Source organism: Dermochelys coriacea, chromosome 1 (assembly GCF_009764565.3).
Source record: "Dermochelys coriacea isolate rDerCor1 chromosome 1, rDerCor1.pri.v4, whole genome shotgun sequence".
Classification (NCBI taxonomy): Eukaryota; Metazoa; Chordata; order Testudines; family Dermochelyidae; genus Dermochelys; species Dermochelys coriacea.
In genome coordinates this window covers 237857427-237881838 of record NC_050068.2, presented here as the reverse complement: position 1 = coordinate 237881838, position 24412 = coordinate 237857427, and the positions used below count along the sequence as shown (strand labels likewise).

Here is a 24412-nt window from a genome sequence, read left to right as displayed (position 1 = left end):
GATCTAGCCTTGAGAATCCAGCCAACCTCAGCAGAGCCCCTTCATGGTTGCTACTTCAGTCTTAGAGCCCGCTGTAGCTGAATTGAAGCTAATGGTACAGTGCTGATTTACACCAGTTGAGGATCTGGCCCCCAGTCTCCACTCTGTGTGGTCCCATCTGCACTCACATTCACCAAGTACTCTTGTAGCTGACACAGGATAACTATTGGAGTAATAAATATTTTGGTTATGTTTGTAGTGCCTTTTAGAGGGGGTGAGGGGGAGGAAGAGAATGGCCAGCCCGTCTGCATTGCCATGGATTCACCAAGCCTGTCTCCTTGTCTCACCTTCACCCACTCCATGAGCTGAATTTAGACATGTTTCTGCCTGCTTCAGCAGATAGGTCAGAATAATCAAACAATTGAGAGTGTCCATTTTAGATTACATGCACCTGACACTAAAATAGCTGCCACATCTTTTTGGAATTGACTTTTATTTTTATACTTCCGTCATGCAAGCGTGTGTTTCCTTAGGTAGGGAGTTACCTGAGCTTCTTTTGGTTGATTCTGATTTTTAAAACTCTTTTTTGTTTATTGGATTTCTACATTCCTTATCTCCTCCAGTAAAATAAATAGAGTTCAATACCTAATGTGTGTGTTGCTTAATCTGTGGTGGCATTACACAATGGATTTCCCAGAGTATACCACAAGAGTAAAAAATATACTAGTACAGTATCATAGTAAGACATTCAGCATTTCAGCACTTTCTGTCCTGCCAAAAATTAAATGAGTTTGTACTGGTTATGGTTTTGTGAGGAGAAAAATTACATTCCAGTATGACTCCAATGTGTGTTAAACGTATGTTGGCTAAAGGTTTTCCTGAGAAAACCATCTAAAATTATCATCTCCTCTTCCACACACAATATAATTATGGTACCTATCCAAGAATGCAATTAAGCATGTACTCAACTTTTAGCACGTGTAGTCCCAGTGAATTGAATGGGATTATTCATGTATTTAAATTTAAAAGCACGCTTAATTGCTTTGCTTGATCGGGGCCTATATACAGCATAGCTACATAGAATGAGGTAGACTTCTCCCTCCTTATCCTTAATTTAAAGTGGGCATGCTTCTGTGTCATTCTCTTTTAGTTACTCTTCATGCATCCCCGGAATCTCCTGCATAGTCAATTCTGCAGGGTTGCATTGACATTGGGCCTCAATCACGACAATCTCTGCAGGAAGAAATCAATTTTTTTCATTATATTTTTGCTGGCAACCATCTGTTTCTATTTCTCCATGTTGGCTACATTTGAGGCCATTCAACAGATTGTAGAAGTCTTTAAAAGATATTATTTTATACTGGTGACTTTGCTCCTAAATGTTTGTTTATTTTAAGTGAACATAGTGCTGTTAAAAAAGTACCAGAATAATCACGTTGAAGCATGTTCTCTATATATCCTCAGAATAAGTGCATCATGGGTAGTAGGAAAGCAAGCTTCACTCAATCTACACTGCCCATGTTTCACAGCTCTTACCTGTAGGGCTGTTTCCACGGATCATTCAGTTTCTGGCCATCTGAGTATGCAGACAAGGCATGACAATTAATGTTGCTTGATAACTTCTGTGATGCCTAAGAACCTGGACAGAGGAATGTTAAATTCTTTCACATGAGGACACCAAAGAGTAATTAAACAATCAGTATTAGCAGTCTCTGCTGGACTGGAACTGTGGGTTTGTAACCCATTACTAATAACCTGTGCTATCCAGTTGCACTTAATTCTTTATCTTAAACTAAGGAGGAATTCAGTAACCAAAACATGTTTTTTTCTTCCATCTTGCTAAATTTACTAGGTTTTTACTCAGTTTTTAAAAAAAAAAAAAAAAAATCTTTCAGGTGGTTACTCATGAGATAAAAACCTTTGGTGCTTTATATCTTAATGAAAGGAGGAGGAAGTACATAAAAGAAAAAGCAATGCCAACAAACTATACCTAGCTCCAGGCAGGACAACCATGTCATTGAGGATTTGGGACCCAATTTAAAAGTTGCCCAATTGGTCCTTCTACACCACTCCAGAGGCATAAATTCAACAGCTCTCCCTACCGTAAAATAACTGTAGCCTAGGACTTTGTTTGGACTGCATAGAGCAAATATAGCTGGGTTGATGGCACCCCTCTCCCCTTGTAGCAGCCCTAAATCTAAGGGGTGTATCTAAAATGTTGCTATGCTCTGGCTAGTCCTGTCTGGCACAACTGCTCTGAAGTTCATATCTATTAAAATGCATTGGGGGTGGGTGGGAAGCTTGCAATGACGCTGGGCGTGTTGCACCTTTTCTTTTTTATAAACATAGGCTTTGCTTTCCTGGACTGTCAGGATGACATATTTTATGAGCACTAAATTCAGATGAAAATTTTAACACCAATCTAAAAAATGTTGAATAAACAGCCGCATGGCTTGTCGTCTTAGCTTTCCCACCTACTGCTTTTCCTTTTGAACTTGTATTAAATCCTTAATGTATCTCTTCCCCATATTCTCTTTCTGGCTGTCAAATGTTTCCCATACCCAAATGCAGTAAAATATCCCTTAAGTCATGGTGCCACATGTTCAATGTAATCAAAAAAGAGGTTGGCTTGTGTTGGGCTAGGTGCATTATGTTAAGTACACCTGGTGTTTGTGTGGCTGTCCCATATTGAGGAGCCATATATTTCACAGTAAGGCTGGAGCACAGAGAAATAAACAGCTATATGGAAAACAAACTTCCTTTTTAGTGCTTCATTTTATTTGTTTCAAAATAGTGCAATGCCACAAATCCAGAATATTAACAATGCTCCATCTGGAAAGAGGAAAGTTTTGCTGCCCTGCATTACCGTCTTAACGTTCTTGAAAAACTTCAATCAACACCTCATGCACCAGGAATTGGCCATAGTTAATGACATCAGCAAGGATCATACATTCTCTATTCATTTCTCCTTGCCCTATTTAAAATATTCATGGCAAGACATCATATATAACATGTAAGAGATGAAAACAAGTTGTCTCTATCACGTGATCAATTCTGCACTCCTTCATTATTGCTTTCCCCATTGAGATCCATGGAGAGTTATGAGTGAATGATAACTGCAAGACTGGATAATGATTTGGGTTCTATTCCTGACTCTGCCATTCACTCACTGGGCTATCTTTGCAGTGCAGTCACTGAACAGCACTGTGCCTCAGTTTCCGCATTGTAAAAATGAGATGCTGATGATATTGATCAATTTGAGTGTGGATAAAAAGTGTTATTTGAGTGTAAGAGATTATTTATTCTTTTATTGTTCTTCTGTAATATACCAACACATAAAAGTCCTGTGCTTAGCTGAGCTTAAAATGGTATTATTTCATTAGTTCATCTTCCCCTTTCTCTCAGTCGATTTGTCTCTTTCCAGTTTTAGAATACACCTTAAAACTTCCCCTTCTCTAGTGTTGAATATGACTACCTGCTGGTCTGTATTTATTGCCTTCATTATTTGTATTACAGGAGTGCAAGGAGGCCCTTGCCATCATCAGGCCCCATTATACAAGGTGCCATATAAACATATGGTAAGACGGTCCCTGCCCCGCAGCTTAGTCTAAATAGAAAAAGAATCATCATTTTACAAGTAGGGAACTGAAGCAAAAAATTAAATGACTTGCCCTTGATTACACAGGAAGTTTGGATGGGTAATTGAACCTAACTCACCTGAGTCTAAGTCTAATTCCTTAACCACACAATCATGCTCCTTTTCCTTTTAGCCTCCCCTAGCCCCTTAGAAATCATCTCATTGCTTCTGTATTTTAAGAGTGTGTTTTTATTACAATGTTCTAATTGTACTTCATCATGTTTTTAATATGTTCAGTGCCCCTCCCACCTAAGGATGGGAGGTGCATTCTAAAATCATTTGCAGTGATGAACTAATTATAGGGAAGTGTAATACATTAGCCAATCTGTCAGCAGTTCTAATTATATACTGACATCAGATTATATTAATAAATAATGAAAGTTACTTTAGAAGTATTTCTGCTAAATTTCAATGATATTTTTACATACAAGAAGAAAATACTGGCTGAACTAACAAATGCTCTCTGTAAACTTTATAGCTGTAATTATAGCATGTGAACACTTTAATTTGATTTTTCAGAAAATGTATGGTACTTCTAGGGAGTTCATATAGGCTATTGCATTTTTAACTTGTAATTTTAATCTCCCCTTCAGATCTTCTCTAGTTGAGTTGTAGAGATGGATTCAAGCCAAACCTCAGCTTAAAAAACAAACAAACTGAAAACCCCACCAAACTTTAGAAAAGTTGTGTTTTGGCCAAGAACTTTACAGCATGAGCCTATCTCTGTGGGTATGTTTACACTGAAGCTAAAGGTGTATTTTTCCAGTTGTTGCAGCAACACTTCTAATTTGAGCACACGAGCTCAATCAGAGCTACAATGGGTATGTCTACTTGAGATGGAAATTACACCTCCAGCTCCAGTGTAGATGTACTGTTTGTTGATCATTCCCATTCAGATGTAGAATATGTTATCAGCGGGTATTTTAAGGCACATGGACCATATTTTTTTCATCTGACAGACTGGAATCTTCTCTGATCAAATCAGTCTGTTAAAAGAAATGAGCTATTGTGCCAAGTGCTTTGTACCATCTCTTGTCAAAACACAAGTGTGTTTTTAATGCATCTTTGTAGATGCTGTCCTCCTGTCCTATCTCATTTGTCAAACCCCACCATTTTCTTTTCTCTCTAAACCCAACCAAAGAAAACACTCCTTGACAGAGGAGACACCTTTCTGATTGCTGCTTCATCTGCTAATTTCATTTCCTCACTACAGAATTGGAACACTAGATAGAATTCTGCCACTAGAAACAAAGGTAGTGATTTGGAGTGCCTTCAATGTTGGATGCCCAGTGATTTTAAGAAGATGGAAGTTCAACATTTCCTGGAAATCATGCTCCTTTAAAGTGCTTCAAGTTTGACAACCAAAATTGTTAGTCACTTTTCAAATTCTTGGCTTATTGGCCAAAGCCTGGTCCTATTTACCTCAACGTAAAGAGCAGGCATTTTGCCTTTTGCTTTCAATGGAAGCAGACCTCAAAACCGTACTTTATTCATAAAGGTCCCCGTCCTGTAAGGTGCTCAGCACCCTCAACTACAATTTACTTCAGTACTGTGCAGAATTGACATTCGGACTACTGTGGGCATCATCAGCACATAGCAGGGGTATGAGTTTGGCCTTAGCAGCACCCTTAAAGGCAGGATTTAATCTTTTAATTCTTAAGACTTAAGCAGGAAAAATCTGTTTTAATTTTTCCCATTGAAATGGGTGAGAGAATAATGGGCAAAATTTATCACAGGATATGTCATAGTATTTCATTTGTCTTCTCAGTGCTTCATCTCAAATGATTAGTGATGGGCTGAATGCTGCAAGGGAGGATCCTGTTGCTACATCTTTACCAAACATGGTGCTTTGTGTTTGTGGTATGAGTGTATTTCAAGGTGTGATGAGAGTAGATGGGACTAAAAATCACTTTCACTCTAGGTCATGATTTTCTTAAGCTTAAGCTTCTGAAGCCAAGTAATGACAAGAGAATCTCAGCTTTAATAATAATAATTGTAAGTTTCTAGCCCTTACTGAATCTGAATCCCTTTCTGTGCTGTCATACGTTTCTTAGGGCATAAATGAGGCTTGGCCATCCCTGTCTATCCTAGGCGGCTCTTTGTATGTCCTCTCTGTTAAGTCTCATAAGTTATTCCTCTCTAGAAGTACTGTTCAAGAGAGGAATTCTTTTGGTCAGCCCCTTTTCCATGTTCTTCTAGCTGCCCGATAACATGCCTGTCATAGCAGATGCTCTGACTTCATTCTCAACACACATCCCAGGTATTTCCATCTTCTTAACTCCAAATTTATCCAGAAAAGGAGTTGCTGAACTTTCTGAATCTTGGCATTTGTTATGATTGTGCAGGAAAGCTTGAAAATGTGACCAATGTGTGACCTAAATGGTCAAAAGACCAAAGAAAAAAAACCCATCCCCAAAACCCCATGGCCAGATTTCATTAGATGCTTGGAGTCTCCTGATTTATAAGCCAATCTCATGACTTTTTTGAGCCTGACATGATTTTGAATGAGTAGGGTTGGCTAAACTGCTGGGAGGCATGTGGGTAAAAGTATTCATTCATTATCTACAATGGTAATCTGAGTTAGGGCTGGAAAGTCCTTTGATGGCTAGATCCTGCACCCACTGATGTTAGGAGAGCGTCGGGTATTTCATCAGGACTAAATTCACTTATCAATTACAACAGAGAAGATATGTCACTGGAGGACAGTGGCACTTACCTTCATCGAGGGCCTGATCCAAAGATGCCCACTGACTTCAGTGGACATTGCATTAGGCTGCAAGGCCCAACTCCACGAAGGGATTTAGGTACTAATGTGTTCCACAAAACCCCTGTCCAGCTGCCACATAATCCTAAACTCGGGCCTTACATTTTCATTGTAATAGTTCCTTAGGTGCCTATGTTTCCGTCTCTGGCATGTACACTGAAGCAACATGCATGCAGGCACCTATCCTCATGCCAAAGCACCAGCACAATCCTCAGACCAGGGGAAGATAGGCAGGGAAATGCCTGTCTCACCAGTGGGATCCATTGGGTGTGCTCTTAGCATGCCTAACTCCACCTTTAATCCAATGGTTAAGGAACTCATCTGGGATGCAGAAGATCCTGATTAATTCCCTCCTCTGCTTGAGGAGAAGGGACCCCACCACCCAGATGAGTGCCCTAGCTTAAACAGTTCTCTGTCTAGCATGGTGGCTTTTGTGAATCCCACTCTCAGGTGCTTCTCTCTCCAGGCATTGTTAAGCACCTTCCCCGTGCTTTGTGGATTCTAGTTATTTTCAAGGAGTTGAAAGGATAGGTGCTGCAATGCTCAGCATTTTCAATGCCAAACTCCCTTTGTGGATCCAGGCCCCGTGCTTCCTGGTCCATCTGAGATATGATATAAATTACACCAAGATATGCTCTCTCATAAATTCCATGTAAATAGCCTCTCTGTGCTTCAGAAATTGAAATATTAATACTTAACTCTCTCTCAGGATTATTGTGCGAATTAACCAAAGCATGCACAGTGCTCCGGAGATGAAAACTTCTGTATAAATGCTAAGTAGTAGGATAACTTATTGATAAGATTCATCAGTGCCATTGCCTCAAAAGATTACATGTGTGATCATAAGTGACGCTGAGCACCTGCATCTCACATCACATATATATGGATTTGTGGTTGTTGAGCACTTTTCAGGATTGGGCCAATTTTGGAGCCAACTTTGGATGCTGCCCTGATCACGGGCAGAATTTGGATCTAAATGAAAAAACAACAAAGATGATCTAGAGAATAAAATTATCATTCAAGAAACTTCAATGAAGGAAAAAAATGGGAAAGGACTAGATTTATGGAAGAGAAAACAAATCACAAGTAAACACAAATTCCTGTTTTATTTAGTTTATTTATCCTTCTGCATTTGAACACAGTTTTGTATTTATCCCAGTTTTGTATTTATCAGACAGTTGCATTTAAGTAGTTTACTGGATACTAATAATATTCTTTTATCTAATTTTTCTAAAATGTCTTTAACTCACATTATATATCAGACACTTATGTCTTTCTCTGTGCAATAGTGGCAGAAGACTAAGCAAGCAACAAAAGAATCTAGCATAGATATTTCACAATGTGATTTACTCTGTGTGTGTGTGTGTGTGTGTGTGTGTGTAAATGTAATTTGTAATTGAACCCTGGCAGGGGAAGCTATTACACTTCAATAATATTTGTGAACCTAACTTGCTGAAAGCTCAAGCCAAGTGTTTCACAGTATCTATTTTGAAAAAAGAAAGTAAAATCAAGCCAGATGACACTGTCATGCACGCTCCTTACCTTGTACTTCATCATCTATGCTATCTTAACTAAAAGCCGATTCTCTTTAAACAGGGATTTTAATTTGATTTTTAGCCTTGTAGTTCTGCAAAATTAGAATCATGCTATCCCTGTATTGGTTATATTTTATATCTGGCTTGAAAGCAGCAGGCAAAAATCTGTTTGGTACATTGTCCCTTTTATTTAATTTGGGCTGAATAACTCTCAAAAGCCACATGATATTTGAAATGTTGGATAGATTTTATGTGTGTGTGTCTGAAGGTGTATATCAAAATTAGAAATGAAGCCAAATTTAAAAATATTAAACCAATAATTTAACTGTCGCCAAGCTTTGGGAAATTTTGGATTTGAATTTTGCATCTTGGCCCTGTCGCAAAACTAGGTCTGGAACTATGCCCCTGAATCTGAATGCTCACCATACTCATGAAGAATTTCCATAAAGATCCAAACTTCACATTGTGAGCCTATCTTTAGTATATATTTGTATATAAAGGAATGAATTGTGAACTCACAATAGAATGAATCAGCTGAAGTCATATATAGTTTAATAGGAATGGGAGAACATAATGGGATCTGAGGTCTTGTGAACATTGCAAACAACTTTTAGAGCTCTCAAATTTTGTTTGTGTTTAGGAACTTCTTTCCCCACTCATAATTTAATCTTTGTTTCAATTTGCAAGTGATTTGATTAAAAAACAATAACATTTTCCTAGCTAAAGGTAAACCAGTGTTACACACTGGTATAGGAGCTCACACACTCCTTAGATCAACCATACAAAAAGCTAATTTGGCACAAATGGGTGCCTCCTTGGGCCAGCTGACCATTTTGCAATAATGATATGTCCAGAGAAATTAGCCCCTCTTTCTCCTAGGAGATTATTAGCATACCATTTTACATTTTTTTAAAATTTGTTCATTACTAGCCATCATTTAACAAACTGTTAATTATTGCTCGCCAAGCATTCATAGCAACTGTTCAGCCAATTATTCACTACTTGTGTTTCAGGTCACATGGTATCCTTTTGATAACTTCTTGGCAAACTTAACTTTTATGAAACATTCCAAGCGGAAGCAGAAGTTAATTTCATTTAGTCACTGGACAGAAATACTTACCCCTTCCACCACAAGGAGAGTTTCTGCACTCAGAAGTGGATACAGTGCAGTCCCACTGCAGAAGTAAAGGGATTGATACTATAGTACCCAGAGTTGTAGTGTACTCTGCATGATGCAGAAGCCTGCCATGTGGAAGCAGCACACAGGGAGGAGAAGAGACAGGGACATGGTGGTGGAAATATGCTTGCACACCTTGTTTAAGTAGCTGCAGCTACACACATTTGCTCAGTGCCTGACCAAGCTAGAAATCATGAGATTTTTAATAAATAATAATGTTGAGGTTTTTTTCTTTGCCTTCTGTGGTCTTTGAGCCTTTAACATGAAGTTGGGTCATGTTTTCAAGTCTTTTTCCTCAACCTTGAGGGCTAGAAACTTACTTTTTTAATGAAAATTGAGATTATCATATAATCCCTTGACCACAGGAGTTGTAATTTTAAGGAAGACACCACATATCCTAACACTCCCTGATGAAAAAAGTGCAATAGACACTGCTATAGACAATTACAATTCCTTTGAGTAAGATGGAATTAAAAAGTTTAGTTAAAAAGGGATTGAAAAAGGAATGGCAAGAATTGTGGACCAAGAGAAGAGCGGAAGAAAATGTTACGACATATGCCCCAAAATAGAGGCTAACACACTACTCCAAAGTTATGAAAGGATTAGTGAAGTGTTCAAATTTAGACTGTTAACTAGTCACTGTGGTTTGAATAATAATTTCTATTTTCTGATGAGATGCAAAAATGGGGTTTATAACACATATGAAGTTAAAGAAACAGTTGATCACCTGATAGGGGAATGCAGAGTGTGTTCCCAGGAAAGAAAGGCTCTTTGTGAAAAACTTAGATGCTTTAAGGTGACAGAATATTCTATGATGGGTTTTAGTGAGAGTATCGGGAAAGTGGGTAACATTTAAAAAGCTATGCTTTGTTTTTTTAGGACATGGAGCAGGATAAGAGAGTCTTATGGCTTGAATTTATGAGGAATATTGTAGGTGGCAGTTATCGACACAGTAGATGAATCTGCTTTACCACAAAGCATAAGAAGCTCTAGCACTAATGTGCCTATTTTGCAAGTGGCAAGTGCTGCATCACTCTCTGTTTCAGTTTGTAATTACTCTTACTTCTTGTTGTGTGTCCTTTGTTATGTCTGAGCAGAAGGCACATGCTGAGAATGGAAAAGAGTCAGGGTCAAATGTTCAGAAGTGCCTTAGCCACTTGGGACTTATCATAGAATCATAGAAACGTTGGACTGGAGGGGACCTCAAAAAGTCATCAAGTCCAGCCCTCTGTGCTGAGTCAGAGCCACATAATTCTAGACCATCCCTGACAAGTGTTTTTCCAACCTGTTTTTTTAATAAAACAAAAAACTTTCAGTGATGGGGATCCACAACCTCCCTTGGAAACCGATTCCAGATTTTAACTACCCTCATAGTTAGAAAGCATTTCCCAATACCTAACATAAATCTCCTTTGCTGCAGATTATAAAACCAGTAGTTCTTGTCCTACCTTCAGTAGACATGGAGAACAATTGATCACAGTACTCTTTTGCAGCACTTAGGCACTTTTGAAATGTGTTACCTTAAATGTCTTGGAAGGGGATATTCAGGTAGGTGGGAAGCAGAAGTGAAAGACCATCAAAAGTTGAGATTTTTAGGGGAGAGGAAAGAGGCCAAGGCTGGAAGAGTTGGGTTAGTGAGTGGAAAAAACTCATAGGGGCCTGTGCAGGGTGTCCACCCCACACAGAACTGGAAGGGATAAGGTGGCCATGTAGGTCTATTAACTGCCCAGGCTGCACCTGGAGGAGAAGCCAGGGAGGGCTGGGACCTAACTGCTGATGGCACCTAGTTGAAGACGAACAGGCGGTGTCCATATAAGACAGAAATCTGGCAACAGAGCAGTCACTCCCAGGAAAGAGGGTTTGGAGCTGTACACACAGAGAAAGAAGAACCAGGACTTGTAGGAAGCAGTCAGGAAAGGAGCAGTGAGGGCTGGGAAAGGAAAATCCAGAAGTGCTGAGTTGAGGGTCCCTGGACTGGAATCCAGAGTAGTGGGCAGACCCGAGTTCCCCTACTGGCCACTGGGGAAGTATCACCATCAGTTCAGTACTGGAGAAGACTGCCTGAGACTGTTGGTGCAGAAGAACTTTGGGGACAGTCCCAGAAGGGGACACTATATAGAGACTGGTCAGAGAGTCGAGTCGTGGAGTGGAGGCTGTGGTTCCTGGAGCTAAAGGGGCCTCATGGAGATAGGATGACAGGAAGGTTACTGCTGGAGGAGGATGCAACAGCTAGCCAAAACTAATCCCCAAGATGGTCAGGAGGAAGTGCCACCTGCAGTTAGTGGTCCCTAAGACAGGGCCATAAAGAGAGGCTTGAGGAGGCCATGGAAAGCTTTGAATGGGAGGGTAATTTTTGTACTGAATTTATTTAAGAACAGGACATCAGTGAAGGTGAGGGAGAATGGAGAAAATGAGAGTGTAATATGCCTGCAGCATCTTGAATTCCTGAAGCTTAAAGTATAGGAAATGAGGAAGAGCATAAAAGAGGCAATAGTCAAAACATGAAGTGATTAAGATGCAGATAAGAATTTTAGAAGAGAAAGGGTCACGGTAAGGACAAATTCTGGCAATATTCTGGAAGTAGTGATAAGTACTTTAATACAGAAGCTCTTTTCTTTCTGTCTTTCTTTCTTTCTTCTGACACAAGGCCTCTTTAGCTAATAATGTATGCACCTAAATGCAATAGGAAGTGGTGTCAGCAATTCAACAGGGGTTGGCTAGGGGCACGCCTTATCCTGAACGGTTGTGTAGTGTTGCTGTGTACCTTAAACTGTTAATGTTTCCCCCGGAGGTCACTGCATTTCAGTGGTGGCTGTAAGAAAAGGAGTACTTGTGGCACCTTAGAGACTAACAAATTTATTAGAGCATAAGCTTTCGTGAGCTACAGCTCACTTCATCGGATGCATTTGGTGGAAAAAACAGAGGAGAGATTTATATACACACACAGAGAACATGAAACATTGGGTTTATCATACACACTGTAAGGAGAGTGATCACTTAAGATAAGCCATCACCAGCAGCGGGGGGGGGGGGAAGGAGGAAAACCTTTCATGGTGACAAGCAAGGTAGGCTAATTCCAGCAGTTAACAAGAATATCAGAGGAACAGTGGGGGGTGGGGTGGGGGGGAGAAATACCATGGGGAAATAGTTTTACTTTGTGTAATGACTCATCCATTCCCAGTCTCTATTCAAGCCTAAGTTAATTGTATCCAGTTTGCAAATTAATTCCAATTCAGCAGTCTCTCGTTGGAGTCTGTTTTTGAAGCTTTTTTGTTGAAGGATAGCCACTCTTAGGTCTGTAATCGAGTGACCAGAGAGATTGAAGTGTTCTCCAACTGGTTTTTGAATGTTATAATTCTTGACGTCTGATTTGTGTCCATTCATTCTTTTACGTAGAGACTGTCCAGTTTGGCCAATGTACATGGCAGAGGGGCGTTGCTGGCACATGATGGCATATATCACATTTGTAGATGTGCAGGTGAACGAGCCTCTGATAGTGTGGCTGATGTGATTAGGCCCTATGATGGTATCCCCTGAATAGATATGTGGACAGAGTTGGCAACGGGCTTTGTTGCAAGGATAGGTTCCTGGGTTAGTGGTTCTGTTGTGTGGTGTGTGGTTGCTGGTGAGTATTTGCTTCAGATTGGGGGGCTGTCTGTAAGCAAGGACTGGCGTGTCTCCCACGATCTGTGAGAGTGATGGGTCGTCCTTCAGGATAGGTTGTAGATCCTTGATGATGTGTTGGAGAGGTTTTAGTTGGGGGCTGAAGGTGATGGCTAGTGGCGTTCTGTTGTTTTCTTTGTTGGGCCTGTCCTATAGTAGGTGACTTCTGGGTACTCTTCTGGCTCTGTCAATCTGTTCCCGTAACCCACCCAGCAATATTGTTAATCTATCCAACTATACTCTTAGCCCAGCAGAAGAATCTGTCCTATCTCGGGGCCTCTCCTTTTGCCCCTCCACCCCCACGAACATGATACAGTTCTGTGGTGACCTAGAATCCTATTTTCGACGTCTCAGACTCAAGGAATATTTACAAAACACCTCTGACCAACATATTAACCCACAGAGACCTTCCTGCCAACACTAAAAAAAGAAGGATTCTGGGTGGACTCCTCCTGAAGGTCGAAACAGCAGCCTGGATTTTTACATAGAGTGCTTCCGCCGACGTGCACGAGCTGAAATTGTGGAAAAGCAGCATCGCTTACCCCATAACCTCAGCCATGCAGAACACAGTGCCATCCACAGCCTCAGAAACAACTCTGACATCATAATCAAAAAGGCTGACAAAGGAGGTGCTGTCGTCATCATGAATAGGTCAGAGTATGAACAAGAGGCTACTAGGCAGCTCTCCAACACCACTTTCTACAAGCCATTACCCTCTGATCCCACTGAGAGTTACCAAAAGAAACTACAGCATTTGCTCAAGAAACTCCCTGAAAAAGCACGAGAACAAATCCTCACAGACACACCCCTAGAAGCCCGACCTGGGGTATTCTATCTGCTACCCAAGATCCATAAACCTGGAAATCCTGGACGCCCCATCATCTCAGGCATTGGCACCCTGACAGCAGGATTGTCTGGCTATGTAGACTCCCTCCTCAGGCCCTTCGTTACCAGCACTCCCAGCTATCTTTGAGACACCACTGACTTCCTGAGGAAACTACAGTCCATTGGTGATCTTCCTAAAAACACCATCCTAGCCACTATGGATGTAGAAGCCCTCTACACCAACATTCCACACAAAGATGGACTACAAGCCGTCAGGAACAGTATCCCCGATACTGTCACGGCTAACCTGGTGGCAGAACTTTGTGACTTTGTCCTCACCCATAACTATTTCACATTTGGGGACAATGTATACCTTCAAATCAGCGGCACTGCGATGGGTACCCGCATGGCCCCACAGTATGCCAACATTTTTATGGCTGACTTAGAACAACGCTTCCTCAGCTCTCGTCCCCTAATGCCCTTACTCTACTTGCGCTAAATTGATGACATCTTCATCATCTGGACCCATGGAAAAGAAGCTCTTGAGGAATTCCACCATGATTTCAACAATTTCCATCCCACCATCAACCTCAGCCTGGACCAGTCCACACAAGAGATCCACTTCCTGGACACTACGGTGCTAATAAGCGACGGTCACATAAACACCACCCTATATCGGAAACCTACTGACCGCTATTCCTACCTACATGCCTCCTAGCTTTCATCCAGATCATACCACTCGATCCATTGTCTACAGCCAAGCTCTACGATATAACCGCATTTGCTCCAACCCCTCAGACAGAGACAAACACCTACAAGATCTCTATCATGCATTCCTACAACTACAATACCCACCTGTGGAAGTGAAGAAACAGATTGACAGAGGCAGAAGAGTACCCAGATGTCACCTACTACAGGACAGGCCCAACAAAGAAAATAACAGAACGCCACTAGCCATCACCTTCAGCCCCCAACTAAAACCGCTCCAACGCATCATCAAGGATCTACAACCTATCCTGAAGGACGAGCCATCACTCTCACAGATCTTGGGAGACAGGCCAGTCCTTGCTTACAGACAGACCCCCAATCTGAAGCAAATACTCACCAGCAACCACACACCACGCAACAGAACCACTAACCCAGGAACCTATCCTTGCAACAAAGCCCGTTGCCAACTCTGTCCACATATCTATTCAGGGGATACCATCATAGGGCCTAATCACATCAGCCACGCTATCAGAGGCTCGTTCACCTGCACATCTACCAATGTGATATATGCCATCATGTGCCAGCAATGCCCCTCTGCCATGTACATTGGCCAAACTGGACAGTCTCTACGTAAAAGAATAAATGGACACAAATCAGACGTCAAGAATTATAACATTCAAAAACCAGTTGGAGAACACTTCAATCTCTCTGGTCACTTGATTACAGACCTAAGAGTGGCTATCCTTCAACAAAAAAGCTTCAAAAACAGACTCCAACGAGAGACTGCTGAATTGGAATTAATTTGCAAACTGGACAAAATTAACTTAGGCTTGAATAGAGACTGGGAATGGATGAGTCATTACACAAAGTAAAACTATTTCCCCATGGTATTTCTCCCCCCCCCACCTCACCCCCCACTGTTCCTCTGATATTCTTGTTAACTGCTGGAATTAGCCTACCTTGCTTGTCACCATGAAAGGTTTTCCTCCTCCTCCTCCCCCTCCCCCCCCCCCGCTGCTGGTGATGGCTTATCTTAAGTTATCTTATCTTATCACTCTCCTTACAGTGTGTATGATAAACCCATTGTTTCATGTTCTCTGTGTGTGTATATAAATCTCTCCTCTGTTTTTTCCACCAAATGCATCCGATGAAGTGAGCTGTAGCTCACGAAAGCTTATGCTCTAATAAATTTGTTAGTCTCTAAGGTGCCACAAGTACTCCTTTTCTTTTTGCGAATACAGACTGACACGGCTGCTACTCTGAAAAGTGGTGGCTGTAGTGATTCTGATATGATAATTACATATATGTTGGTGATATCATGTGATAAATTGCAGATTTATGTGATAAATTGGATTACCTGCACCTTTTACTACTTTTCATTCTGCCCTTAATCCATATGTTTGGATTATTTCTAACATTCCAAACCACTGAACAACTCTGGATAGCTGCCATTTTCTCTGGGTTTCCCCCTAATCTTGGAATCTTCCTCCTACTGTATTTAGACTGTCCCGTGGTGCAAAATCTATAACAATTAGTCCTGGACTCGTAATAATAATGTGCTTAAAGTTGAATATCTCTCAACTTTCCAATGCTAAAAACAGCAGTTTCATACCACTGGAAAGGAGAGATCCCCAATATTTGAGCGCCAAACAAAGCAGTTATATCTGGTCTTTAGGTTTAAAAACCCTGCATTTTGTCTGAGTAAGACCACAGGTCTGGGTTTTTATGATAGTTTTTTCTAGAGGATGTTTTCTTAGATAATATTATGACTAAGTATCATCTAATAGGTAGAGATGTGAATCAGAATTCATAATTCCTGTCCATGACTCACCGTGCTACAGTTTACCCATCGATAAAATGGATATAAAGATGTTGTGAGATACATAAAAAGTAATTTAGGATAAAGGATCATGAATGATGTATTGCTTTAGCTTATATGGTCTCTATCATAATTAGAGTTGGAATTCCTTTTTCCAGCAAAAAATCAAAACCTCAAAATTGTCATCTGTAAAATAAGAATTTTGAATAGGAAATGCCAAAGTGGTGCCCCTTGGGAGTTCGTTTGGGTATTTCGTGCTCCCTTCTCCATCTTTCGTGATGCACCATTTCCCTATTACTGAGCCACCATGGTTTTCTTCAGAGGTTCCAAGGTCAGAAAGGACCCTTGTGATTATTTAGTCTGACCCTCTCCTGTATAACACAGACCATAGAATCTCCTCAAAATAATTCCTAGAGCAGAGCTTTTAGAGTAACACCCAATCTTGATTTAAAAATTTTCAGTTATAGAGAATTCACCGTGACCTTTGGTAAGTTGTTCCAATGACCAATTACTCCCACAGGTAAAAATTACACACAATTTCTTTTTCTACTAGATTGAAAAGCCCATTATTAAATATTTGTTCCCCTTGTAGGTACTTATAGGCTGTAATCAAGTCACACCTTAACTTTGTGTTTTTTAAGCTAAATAGATTGTGGTCCTTGAGACTATTACTAGAAGTCATGTTTCCTATTCTTTTAATCATTCTCATGGCTCTTCCCTGAACCAACTCTATTTTATCAACATCCTTCTTGAACGGTTGATGCCAGAATTGGTGCATCATGGGAGATGTAGTCCAGCTGTGGAACCTGGCTCATACTGGAGAATGGAGGTGTAAGACATTGAAATTGCAACTCTCATGAGGCACTGCAGTGGCTTTTCCAAAGAGAAGATTTTTGAGGGCTGGACACACTTTTTTAAGCTTTCAGCCAAACACCAAAACTTTTTTTTATTTTCGGTGTGCAGGTTGTTGGGATATTTTTTAACAAAAGTCAAAAATTTCCACAGAAAGCATACATGTTTTACAAATAGTTTAAATTTCTCATTCAATTTTTATCCAGAAAACAGCTTTGTGGGAAAACCCAACCCTCTTCATGATGTGTCATCTCCCAGAAAGTGAGGTTTAAACAGAAAAAAGCAACCACTGACTTGACAGGATGTGAATTAAGTAGTTGAAACCAATGGATATTGAGAACATTCAAACATTTGCAAGAGTAGCTAGGCAAGAACCAAGCTCTTAGTTTGTGAGTAAGAGGAAATAAAGAGTATGGAAATCAGGTGCTATTCATTTCTCTCACCCATAATACAAGAATAAGAGTAAAATCAAATAATAAGCTAATACATGTATTTCAAATAGAATCTAATCTCCTTCTTTATTCAAATCCCAAAATTAGCACTCACAGAGGAGAGATCAATGTTAGAGCCAGAGGAATTACCCCGGTGCTACAGGAGACTAGTAACATTCCTTTCTTTATTACAATAGGCAGTAGTGTGAGGAGGGTTTCCTTTACACTAATTAATAGTCCAAAACAAATGATAATTATTTGCACTTACATAGAGCTTTTTATGCAAAGCCTTCATTGCCCTCTCCAAATGTGGGTAAGTATTATTGTCAGTCTACAGATGGAAAAATCAAGGCACATAATGGCTGTAATTTGCCTGAGGTCACATGGTTAATTAGTAGCAGAACTGAGAACAGACCCCACATTTGTGATTCCCAGTCTTCTTCCCTAAGCTCTATGTGGTGTTGCCTTTTAAAGGTTTTTTTCTCTCCCCATAATAGTATTGTCAAGTGTGCCATATAGGCTTGTTGTGAGGGATTTTTAAAGAATACTGTGGGATGACTTTCAAACTTTTTAAAGGCTCACATATATTTTATGAAGACCATGAAAGGGATCCAACTCTTATTAAGCCTTACTAGTTGGACACAATCCAAGTACAAAATTGACTAATAACAAAGCACTGTGGAACCTGCCATAAAGTGCAGTTACATTACGGGGGGGGGGGATGTCTGTAAAATACCTTTTTGGGGTTCCCTATTTATTCTTTCTTGATGATTCACACATCATATTTTTCTCAGTTTAAATTTCAAGAGATTGTTTTTCTGTTAGCCCTGCAAATACAGTCTGGAAACTGGAAATCCAGCTGGGTTTTCCCTGCTTCTTAGGCTTACACTAGACAACATTTTTGGGAAAAAATAATCCCAGCATTAGTATCGCCAGTTCAGCAGAACTAGTGTTGAGAATTTGAATCCTAGTATAGATTCTCTTCTGATTTTCAGAACCCTGTTATCTAACTCTGCTGGGAGCAAGACTAATCAAAATGATCCTGAAAAAGGCACCAGTAGGTGAAGATCTGCCTGTACTTAGGCTTCTAATGATGCTAATACTGGTTCCGCTGAAAGATGTGTTTAGCAGCAGTGAGTTTGAAAACATTTTGGTAAACAAGTCTTTACCATGCCACTAGCAAAGTATCGACAGTCAGAACTCAGCTGATTTCAGTTGATCACTTGGTTGATGTCATGTTACTCTTACCATTTTCATGTTTTCTTTTTTTTGCTTCATCTTAAGAGATTGATTTTTGCAGTCTAGAAAACATTGAGCAGCAAAAGAAAACTAAACTGGTGAAATGTTTATCACAGTATCAGTATACTTGGCTACAATTAACAAAAGGAAACAGATTGATAAAAGATGCATGTTAGCAAGTGAGGATCTTTGAGTTTGTGCAGCTGTGCTTAGTACTTGCGTTATGGACAAGGAACTGGAAACATCTGGGAGAGGCACCTGGCAATTGGATCTGAAAGTGAAATAAAGTATGGGCTAGAAAGATCAATCCTTAACTGAAACCTAAATTTGACTAGAAGGGTGACACACCTTCTTTTAATGAAATCTAGGAACCCTGAGTGCAGCTGTCTCAAATAAGAGAGCATGAGAGTGGTTCATTACAGAGACCCACTGACTTCAGTGTGACTTCACGCAGGTGCAGAGGTCTGCATCTGTAGCTTCCATTGCAAGACTGAAGCCCTCGTGGGGACAGAAGTTGTGCCTTCCATCTCTACACACTATATGCTACAATATGGTCTGAGGTTTGGGTGAGCTGATTTGGATGTTATAAGGTCCAGTAAGAATCTCTCATGAGATGTCTGTTCAAATAGTTTCTATTTCAAAAAATAGTAACTGAAGTCTGAAATGCTAAATCCCCAATGAGTCACTTACAAGCCAAAAGAAAAGGAGTACTTGTGGCATCTTAGAGACTAACAAATTTATCTGAGCATAAGCTTTCATGAGCTACAGCTCACTTCATTGGATGCATTCAGTGGAAAATACAGTGGGGAGATTTATATACACAGAGAACATGAAACAATGGGTGTTATCATACACACTGTAAGGAGAGTGATCACTTAAGATGAGCTATTACCAGCGGGGGGAGGAAGAAAACGTTTTGTAGCGATAATCAAGGTGGCCATTTCCACCAGTTGACAAGAATGTCTGAGGAACGGGGGGGGGGGGGGGGGAAACATGGGGAAATAGTTTTACTTTGTGTAATGACCCATCCACTCCCAGTCTCTATTCAAGCCTAAGTTAATTGTATCCAGTTTGCAAATTAATTCCAATTCAGCAGTCTCTCCTTGGAGTCTGTTTTTGAAGTTTTTTTGTTGAAGAATAGCCACCCTTAGGTCTGTAATCAAGTGACTTACAAGCCAGTGGATGTTACCCCAACTGATACCATAAAATCAGCAATTTGTGTCCCAATTCCCACAAGGTAGTGAATATCCTCAGTTCCTGGTGAAATCAATGGGAGGTAAGCGTGCTCCACCCACTTCAGAATTAGGCATTGTTTGGAAGTAACTTTTTAACATTTTATTTTTAGCTGGCATTATTTTCATAGAAAGAATTTTTTAAAACATCATGGTTTCCCTTGTGATAGAGAGGAAAACTTTTTTAAAATGAGTTTGATTTTCATTCTAAATTAAACATCAAAAAGGGGGGGAAGAATCATGTTTTTATTTTTTTAAATATACAGTTGAAAGATTTTGTTATTAATAATTGACATGAAAGCCTTTTGTCTTGAACAGTGGTGTATGTAAACCTCAATAAAATCCTAAAAGTGCTTTTGTAGAACAAGAACAACCACAAAAATCTGAATAAAGCCACCTTTTCAAAGAACACAATGAGAAAGGGTAAAACTCTTAGATGTGCAGAGCAATACATTTTACATTCATGCCCTAGTTATTAGGAGTCTTTGAAGTGTTCACTGTTATTCAATACACTGTGTACTGTAATTCATTTACTGCCTTCATGTGGAGCTGAAAAAATTCTAGCCAAAGTGCTTTGGCTGTTCATATGAGCATACGGATTGTAAAAATCATGCATTTCACTCTTCATTTCCTGTAGTCCTTGAAGATCATCTGATATCTCACAGAAAACTAAAAAAAAATCTAGAAAAAAATCTTATTTGGGGGAGAGGGCTATTTTTAATCATTGCATTTTCTGTGTTTCTTTTCTTTAATTTCACATTAAAATGTTTTCTTATACCCACCCTTAGCAATAATGATCATAACAAGTGATAAATTGATACTTTGTCTATCCACAAAATACATAGAACCATATTCTGAACTCAGTTACACTGGTGCAACTCCATTGAAATCTAGGAAACTACTCTAGATTTACATTAGTTGAGACTGGGATTTAGCCCATATGTTGTAAATTGTGCAAATTTCCCCATGCTACCTTCCACTATTCTCTGTAAATGTTCTACAGAAACCAGTTCTAGCGATGACACCAGTATTTTGGGCTGCATCTCTATTTAATCCTTAATCTCTTTGCTGAAACTACACTCTGCTAATTGTTGTGGTGGCAGTTTTGTATGTGTATGATGGATACAGACCTCTTGACATGATGGTATTGAGACCACCACACAGATCTTACCCAGGCCCCTGAGTAGGCATCATATGATTCCTAATGAGTAGGGCTGTCAATTAATCACAGTTAACTCAAATGATCAACGTAAAACAAATTAACTAAATTAAAAAAAAGTCTCAATTGATTGCAGTTTTAATCTACTCCTGCGGGAATTCTGCACCACTGCACAATGCTGAATTTTGCAGAAATTAATGTACATGCAGAATTTCCTCTCCAGCACCCCCACCCCGAAATGGGCTGCGGAGATGTTGGCTGCCGCTAGTGGCCACTGAACCTAGCAGAGCCTAGCTTGCAAATAGAAGACAAGGCCGGGGGCATAGGGAGGGAACTGGAGGGTTCCTAGTAGCTGCAGTTTTCCAGCATGCCCTGAAGGAATGAGGCAGCAGCATGCAGGAAACTCTGTGCAAGCCCAGAACCCAGCATCAGGCTTTCTCTCCCTCTAGATCCCTAGGCTTTGAGGGGTAGAGGGTGTGAGTGTCTGGGCTGGGGGGTGGGGAAAGCTTGCTGCTGGCCTCTGGGTGTTGGGATGTGAGTGTCTGGGCTGGAGAGGGCCCCGAAGCTGGCCTCTGGGGACTAGCGGGTTTGAATGTCTGGGCTGAGGGGCATGGCTGGGCTCTGGGAGAGAAGGAGTGTAAATGTCTGGCCCCACGGCTGGGCTCTGTGGAGGAGAGGGCAGAGAAACAGGAACTCTCTACTCCTGGGGAATTTTTTGTGTGTGTCTGTATTGTTACATACATGCTTGCTGGCAGGTATATTGAAATAAATTACCAAAATAATTGAAATTTCTGTGATTATATAATGTTATTTTGACAAAATTGGCAGAATTTTTAATTTTTGGCACAGAATTCTTCCAGGAGTATTAATTGCGCTGCTAAACAATAACAGAATACAAATTTACATTTATTATAAATATTTGTGGGTGTTTTTCTACATTTTCAAATATATCTATTTCAATTACAATACAGAATAGAAAGCGTACAGTGCTGTTCACTTTATATTTTCTATTACAAATATTTTCACTGTAAAAAATAAACAAAATAAATAATATTTTTCAATTCATCTCATACAAGAACTGTAGTGCAATCTCTTTACCATGAAAGTGTAACTTACAAATGTAGATTTTTTTTTTACATAACTGCACTTAAAAACAAAACAATGTAAAACTTCAGAGTCTACCAGTCCACTCAGTCCTACTTCTTGTTCAGCCAATAGCTAAGACCAACAAGTTTGTTTACATTTATGGGAGATAATGCTGCCCACTTTTTATTTGCAATGTCACCTGAAACTGAGAACAGGTGTTTGCATGACACAGTTGTAGTCAGCATTGCAAGGGTATTTACATGCCAGATAAGCTGAACCTCTTCATGCTTTGACTTTATATTGCACTTTTTTCTTTTTCACAGTGCAAATATTTGTAATAAAAATAATATAAAGTGAGCACTGTACACTTTGTATTCTGTGCTGTAATTGAAATCAATGTAATTGAAAATGTAGGAAAACATCCAAAAATATTTATAATAAATATTTATTAACTGTGATTAAAACTGTTATTAATTGTTTTTTAGTCTCATGATTAATTATTATTATTTTAATTGTTTGACAGCCCTACTAATGACCTATGCTAAATTTGAACTGCAAACCCCAGAGACATCTAGCATGGTAAGCCTAAAACATAGCTTCTTTTTCATTAGAATTCTTCCCCTCTGATTGCTTATTCCTCACCTGATAGTATAATCTCTGTTCTTGGTCTGACAAGTAGTTCCTTGGAAATGAGTATGATGGAGCAAGAGCAGTAAGCTATACACACATACTCAGTTTTCATGGACACTTCCTTTATGATAAAGAATGAGGGAAGAGAAATGAGCTGTACAGTTCTGATTATGATTACCTTGTTATTTTCCAATTTTCCATCAGGTCACTGTGCTTACAGTGGTATATCCTGGTCCTACATAAAGAGAGTTATGCTATCGCTGGCATGGGGTGGAATGGACTGACCTCAATGTGGAACATGACTGAAATATACCTGCACAGTGTGGCTGAAGTTGCTAATCTAGCCCATGAACTTTAGAAGTGGCTGTGGCCATTGCACTCCACTCCTAAATTTAGGGTTGTCATCCAGTAGGTGTGTGCAATTTCTAGCACCACTGAAATGCCTCTGGCTGGCCCCCGAATTCCCCATCTCTTCTTCCCAGAGAGAGAGCACAATCCTGGAACTGACATTCAGCTTGCAGGCACTAGTTTTGGCCTGGCCAACAGCATTGCAGAAACACAATATTTTCACTTTGCTATGGTCTTTCCTTGCGCTTGAATGGTATGGGGGAGGAAATCAGGATTTGCTCCTAACTTTTTCTCCTCTATGTTTATTTTCAGTAACAATGCAATGTTACTGGCTTCCTGTAGAATCAGGGCCTAGGAACTGAGTGTTCTAGAATCAAGGCCTAGGAATTGAGTGTTCATTCATTCTGTGCTTGGAAAAAATATTGAAAATGGTGAATTTTGCAAAAATATTTTAATTCCGCAGCTGCAGCAATAGGTTAATACTCTTTTCTAGCAGGGTTATTTCCATTTTCCCTGGTAGACGGCAAAAGCAGAACAGCTTACTCAATATTCACTTTTCAACAGCTGCCTCTGATTTGCTCAGGGTTCTCCGGGAACAGAGTCCCCATGCTTGATTATGCTTTCCCTAGAGGTGACGGAGGCCAGATTCACACTCCAACGAAATACTGAGCTAAATGAAGTACATGTTTTAAAACAATTTATGAATTATTTCACTAGATACCTGAAACAACTGTGTTTTGTTCTTGTTTGCTGTTTTCTCCTCACTGCATTTTGAAGTGTTGAGCTGTATCTTGTGCTTTAAAGTTTATCTGTGGAATGTTTCTGGATTTTTATTATAGAAACATTTAATAGTAATGTCCTTTTGTTTTCCTATCTTAAATAACTCAGGCCCAGGGCCAGATTAACCCATTACTGGGCCCTACCCAAATATACATTTCTGGGCTCCTACCTTCTAATATGAATAATAACAAACAGCCGTACAGTAGATTCACAGCACCCAAGCTGGCCATGCAGTATCCACCAGGACCAACCTCTCCATTTGCTGTTCTCAGTGTGCTGTTCACCATGAGAGGGGGTAGCTAGGCCAAACTTGAGTGGAGTTGCGATCCCATGCACTAGGTCGCAATGCTGCTCATTAAGTAAGTGAAGGTCCTTTAGCTTTTGCACAGATCAGCATCATTTAAAAAATAAAATAAGAGGGGCCCAAAATGTTTGTCTATGTGTTAATCCAGCCCTGCCCAGGCCCCAGGTCTGAAAGTCTCAGGCTGTTTTCTACCCAGACCCTTGGCCCTCAACTAGGTGAGTGTTTAATTAGCAATAAGCAATGG

General features: G+C 40.0%; 1 long non-coding RNA gene across 1 annotated transcript in view; it reads left to right on the top strand.

The window, feature by feature from the left end:
• The window catches only part of LOC122460719, a 130205-nt gene extending 107518 nt beyond the window's left edge, over positions 1–22687 (top strand). Inside the window, exon 3 of the long non-coding RNA XR_006282176.1 lies at positions 22630–22687. This is a non-coding gene — a long non-coding RNA (uncharacterized LOC122460719). The remainder of the gene's footprint in view (positions 1–22629) is intronic.
• Positions 22688–24412: the final 1725 nt, after the last annotated feature.